This window comes from Mytilus trossulus, chromosome 6, assembly GCF_036588685.1.
Source record: "Mytilus trossulus isolate FHL-02 chromosome 6, PNRI_Mtr1.1.1.hap1, whole genome shotgun sequence".
NCBI lineage: Eukaryota > Metazoa > Mollusca > Bivalvia > Mytilida > Mytilidae > Mytilus > Mytilus trossulus.
This window is the reverse complement of record NC_086378.1, coordinates 62,877,670-62,883,918: the sequence shown is the minus strand read 5'-3', so window position 1 is coordinate 62,883,918 and position 6,249 is coordinate 62,877,670.

Genomic DNA, 6,249 nt, shown 5'->3' with positions numbered 1-6,249 from the left:
AACTGGGCCCATAATCAAAAATCTAAGTACATGTTAAGACTCACCATATCAAAGAACCCCAAAAATTAATTTTTTGTTAAAATCAAGCTGATTTTAAATTTGGACCCTTTGGACCTTAATGTAGATCAATTTAAAAACAGGACCAAAAATTAAGAATCTTAACACGGTTAGATTTGGCATATCAAAGAAGCACAATAATTCATTTTTTTGATGAAAGCAAACAAAGTTTAATTTTGGCCCCTTATTCCTTGGGACCAAAACTCCCAAAAATAATCCAAACCTTCCTTTTGTGGTCATAAACCTTTATAGATTTCTATTAACTTATGCTAAATGTATTGTTAAAAAAACCAAGAAAAATGCTTATTTGGGACCTGTTTTTGGTTCCTAAATCCTACCCTGTTGGGACTAAAACTACCAAAATCTATTCCCACCCTCCTTGTGTGGCCATAGACCTTATGTTAAAATATCATAGATTTCTGTTTACTAATACTTGAGTTATAGAGCAAAAACCAAGAACAATGCTAAATTTGGGCCCTTTTTCCTAAACTGTCGAGACCAAAATACCCAAAATCAATCCCAGCCTTCCTTTCATGGTCATAAACCTTGTGTCTAAATTTCATATATTTCTATTGACTTTTACTTAAGTTAGAGTGCTAAAACCAAATGTCTTTGGATGAAGACGATGACGCCAACGTGATACAAATGTACAACCAAAAAGTTTTCAATTTTTGTGGTGGTATAAAAATGATCTCAAATCAAATTTCTAATGGAGTTTGCAACAATAATTATTCAACTACTCATTTTAATAAAACATTAAGTATTAAAATATAAATGTCATACAGTCATGGTGATGATGCCCCCGCTAGCATATAACGTTAAAAAGGTACATAAAGTGAAGCTGCCAAAAATTGAACTTAAACTGAGTTTAGAGGTAATAAGCATTATATACATGTTTCACTAAATTTAGTTGAGACAAACTTGAGAAATTTTTCCATTTGTGAAAGGGCATAACCCTAGAATGATAATCAAAGTGCTTGTAATCACTGAATGGCTATTAAAGACTGCTTAAATTTATCAGTTGGTAGTAAAGTGAATTTTGCATTGTATAGTGTATATACATGTATAGCATTACTTTAAGTTGATTCAACTACTATTATGGACAGAGAAATCTAAACTCCAATTTTTAAAGAAGATTTCATAAACATGATAAAGCATTGGTTTTAGGTAATTCAACAACCATTCTGGACAAAGAAATAACTCAAATTTATTGTCTGGAATCTACAAAAATGTTTGTTTTTGGCCCTTAATTCCTAGACTGTTTGACCCATAACCCACAAAATAGACCTCAACCTTCTACTTATGGTATTCAATATTATGGTACAATTTCAGAACAATTGAAATACTTATACACAACTTTTTGTACGGACACTAGATTAATGCTTGTTTTGGTCACCTTTGGAACCCTTATTCCTAAACCTTAGGGACTATATATATATAACCACCCAAAACAATCCCAGGCTTCCTTTTATGATTATAAATATTACTGTGGATGCATTATTATTCTTTGGGTACCAATTTTCGTGGCTTTTGTGGCTAGAGTCTTACCACGAAATTAAATGTTCAACGATTAACAAATTTTCTATAGGCTTGTATGCAGACTTCGGCAAAACCACGAAATTAAATATCCACGAAAATGCAAACTTTCTTTAATCCACGAAAATTGGTACCCACGAAAATAAATGAATCCACAGTATGTTATAATCTTAAGGCTTCCTTTTTACTTATACTGAAGTTATTATCTGGAAACCATCCGTCTTGGGAAGACAACGACAGGATACATACATGTATTTCAACTGCAAAAATTTCTGTGGTTGTTTAAAAATTTCAAACATGTACGATGAAATATTGTTTTAGAAATTGATAAGCCTAGATATGCCTTATAATTTTTCCCTGCATAGCATTTACACTCAGAACCGAGTCATCAGTAGGCAGCTAGTAAAGGTGTATTAAAACAACCTAGCATCATATTGCTAGTAGTGGTAGTAGCATTCTCGGGTAAATTTGTTCTTTTTTTTTTAAATATATTTGGTTCAAATCAATATAGAATGCTTTTATCTCCCTAATACTTACATTGTAAATAGAGGTGATACTACTTTGACAAATCCTTGTACATGAGAGTTTTCTGTCAAATCTTTATTTCACAAAGAATGATTTGCATAACAATGAACTGAGCTCAAAGCAAAGTATTCAATAATACACTTAGACAAAGAGCTAAATTCAGTGATATACTTTGTACTACAGGTCCTTCATTAACATCCATCGACCAAAACCACATCTCAAAAACATTCCATACTACATGGTTGGATTCAGAAGTCCTGAAAAAGACATGATTTTTTTTATCATATTTTAAGTATATACACACAGGTTTAAACTTTCTTGTGGTACAATCATTCCGTATCTAGCAACTATCAATTTGCTTCATGCACATATTGATATGTGTTGAGTTTACCTCTGTTGGAAATAAGAACACACAAACCTCCACCTAATTTTAGTCAACGGACAAAACATTCAAAACTATAAAATATTATCTAAGACTTGTCAGTGTCTATTTACCATTGCCACTGAATCAGTGATATATGTACACATAATTATGTACATGCAAGACTAAAATTATAAAGTACACTAGAACAGACACGTGGTATTGCAGGTACATGACTGAGTTAACGTATATAACTATGTGCAAGCCTTATTTTAGTATTAGTATTTTTATCTGATAAAGTTATGCCGATTAAACGATACACAGTTTTCTCTGCTTTCAAATCTTTCTGATTGAAACCGTCGAACTGGAACTTATCAATTATTGGTAATATTAATTATTTGAAAAACAAAAGTTCCTGGAATGGAGTATTTTTTTAATCAACAGCATTGTCATATACATACATGTATTAGTTGTAAATAAAATTGAATTCTTTGATTCGCTGTTTTACGTCATGCCGGCTAACAAATTGAAAACTGTACCTATACGCCTTATTTTTAGTCCAGATTTTAGTATTTGTATTGTTACAATGTATCTTAGAAAGTCTAAACTGATTAAAATTTGACAATTTAGTAGTTTCAACCCTGTGGATACGACCCGTGTATTTAGCATATTAATCCTGAATACACCGTTTGGTGGTGCACCTGTCAGACGCGGAACGTACAAATAAGGTAATCGGTAACAGGTGAATATACTATTAATTTTTTGTATCGGTATCGGACTCGATCCAGAACTTCTTAATTATTGGCAATATTAATTACGTGGAAAAAAAAGGGCCTGGAGTGGTGTAATTTTTAATCTACACCTTTGTACTATATTAGTTATATATAAAGTCGAATTCTTTGATTCGTCGTATTTACGCGATGACAGCTGACAAATTGGACCTCGTAATTTTAGTATTATAGATATATAAGACTAAAACTGACATTCAGTCTTTACCATATCTTCATTCCCAAAGTCATTTTCAAATCTGACTTCATGGTAAAATAAGATTCCATATCTACAAACAATGAAAAATCCCTCTAATAGACTAGCATTTAAATCACAGTTTTCGAAAATGGAAGCTAGGTCACCGTGGAACCTAGAACAAAAAAAAAGGGAAACAATATATCTTAAATATTTCAAATGCATGTACCAGAAATAATATCAATCTCTAAAATTCACCATATTGTTCCCTTTTTTATCTTCTGTTCGATACTGTATATCCAGTGGCGAATCCAGAAATTTTCTAAAGTGGGAGCCCACTGACTGACCTAAGAGGGGGCTCGCTCCAGTCACGATTCAGTGATTCCCTATATAAGCAACCAAATTTTTTCTCAAAAGGCAGGGGCCAACCCCCCCCCCCCCCCCCCCCCCTTAATCCACCTCTGATATCAACCTCTAGATGTCTTTCAATTACATTCAGTTTAGTGTGGGTTGATGTTTGATTGTTGTACATGTTACAATTACATTCAGTTTAGTGTGGGTTGATGTTTGATTGTTGTACATGTTACAATGAGCAAAGCCCATACCGCAGTCAGCTATAAAAGGCCCTGATAAAACAATGTAAAACAATTCAAACGAGAAAACTAACATGTCTGTTTAAGGTTACATCATCAAAATATGTAGGGTAGGTAGGTAGGTCGGTACTTTCTTTTTATTATTTTGTCCATTTTATTTTTTGTGCCATGATTTTGAATTGTGTGGTCCGAGTTGTCCATGGGGCGAGAGTTCCCCTATTTATAATGATTGGATTATTTCTTACGACGGCAATAAAATGGCTTAGGGAGGGTGCTCAAAATAGGATCGGTCAGGTACCCATAATCAAACATATATTTTTTTGGCCTTACCGAGAGCACCATTGAAATATATACAAATCACGGATCGGATACGCATCAACTATTTCAACACCCCTAAACAGTGAATATTTTTATCGCAAACAGTAGAATTTTATTACATAATGTGAAATGTGTGGCCTTCAGTTTTGATTATAGACTAGAGAAGAGACTAAATGCGTACAAACCTGATGTCAAATGAAGATATACGGAATTTAAATAACGTTGATCCTTTAAATGTATGAAAAACAAAAACATATGACAATTGTTCACATAAAATAGATAGTAAAATTTTCCAAATGAACGTCCATTAAAATTATTAAAGTCTCTGATGAATATTTCCCGCGCAAATGTCATGGAATAGACCAAAACGAATTTTAGGTGTGTATTGTCATTAAAAAAATCGGGTCAATGAACACAGTTAGATTAAATATATAAATATGTTAACTATATTTATATTGGTTTTTCAGAAAAGTGACTTTACCAGATTTTTTTTGTGGCAAACAACGGTAAATAGCCTATATCATCTTGACATGACATATGAAAACCCCTTAAGCATAATGGTGTGTGTATGGAATAGTCCATGGAATTGTCCAAACCGATACAGGTGAAATACGTAGAATAATATTGCTGTGTCTATTGTGGACACAGCAATAAAATCAGATTTAAGATCCTTATGAGCCCGTAGTAAAGTAAAAAAGACTGTAAAAAGCCTTATTAAATAAAAATTGCTCGATTAACCTTGAAGTGAAGACTAATAAAAATTTGCGTGTATAGTGAACCCCCTAAATAAAATAATACTGTGTTCTAGACCACTTCCCCTTTCGGTGATCTACAGAAATGATTTTTTACTATATAGTATGTTAATAAAAACATACAGGAACAAATTTACTGTCAAATTTTAGAAAGACACCTTACTATCACTAAACAAACAACCCAATAATTAACAAAAATAAAAAGTTGGCTAAATGAGAATACCTTATTTTAAAAAGTTGGACAAATGAGAAGACATCGTTTGATCGCCACATTTTGCATAGAATTAGATCTAAATTTTTTGCAACTTGTATCTTTATTTTTGTTCTAAGAACACATTTCGCACTGAGTGCAATCAGGAGGTCCAGGACGGTTTAAAGACTTTCTGGAAAATTATTACTTAAAATATTTGTCTGACTGTTAAATAAAATACATGTAAATTCATGGAGTGTCAGTGAGTTTTAATTTTTTATACAAATGAGACCCCAACTTTGGTAGTCCAGATTGAACACATTGGGCAATCGTATATATGCAATAAGGAACAGATGTATCCACAAAATTATGATAACATTTTATGAACTTTCTTGCTTTAATAAATCATTTTTTATACACTTTTAATGTAATACTATTTATAAATCAGTGTTTAAAAGTCACCAATATATGCTAATTAAGATTAAAACTTCATATAACATTGTTATACTTAATCTTGTAAAAAAAATCATTAATAAATACTGTTTAAACTAAGATTAAAATTGCATGTGTCATTGGGTCATTTCATGTGTTATTCAATCATTCGTGTTACGTATCTCTAGTACTTATCTATGGATAAGAGCTAACACTACCAAAAACAAATTCAATAGAATCATGGAAGTATTATATTGACTTCCATGCTAGAATTAATCGAAAAATTCTAGAAAAAAACTACCTCTAGGCTTATACTTTCATCAACAACTTATGTAGCAGATGTAACAATCATCATCCTATAAACGGAATACTTCCAATAGAAGCCCAACTTCATATTAGACTATTGAACAACACCTTTTGCGCAAGAAATCGAGTGGCGCTATGTTAAAAAACCTGAAACTATAAGGCTAAAAATTTGAAGAAAAAAACGGAAAAAAGTGGGATTGGCCTATTTGATGGCTT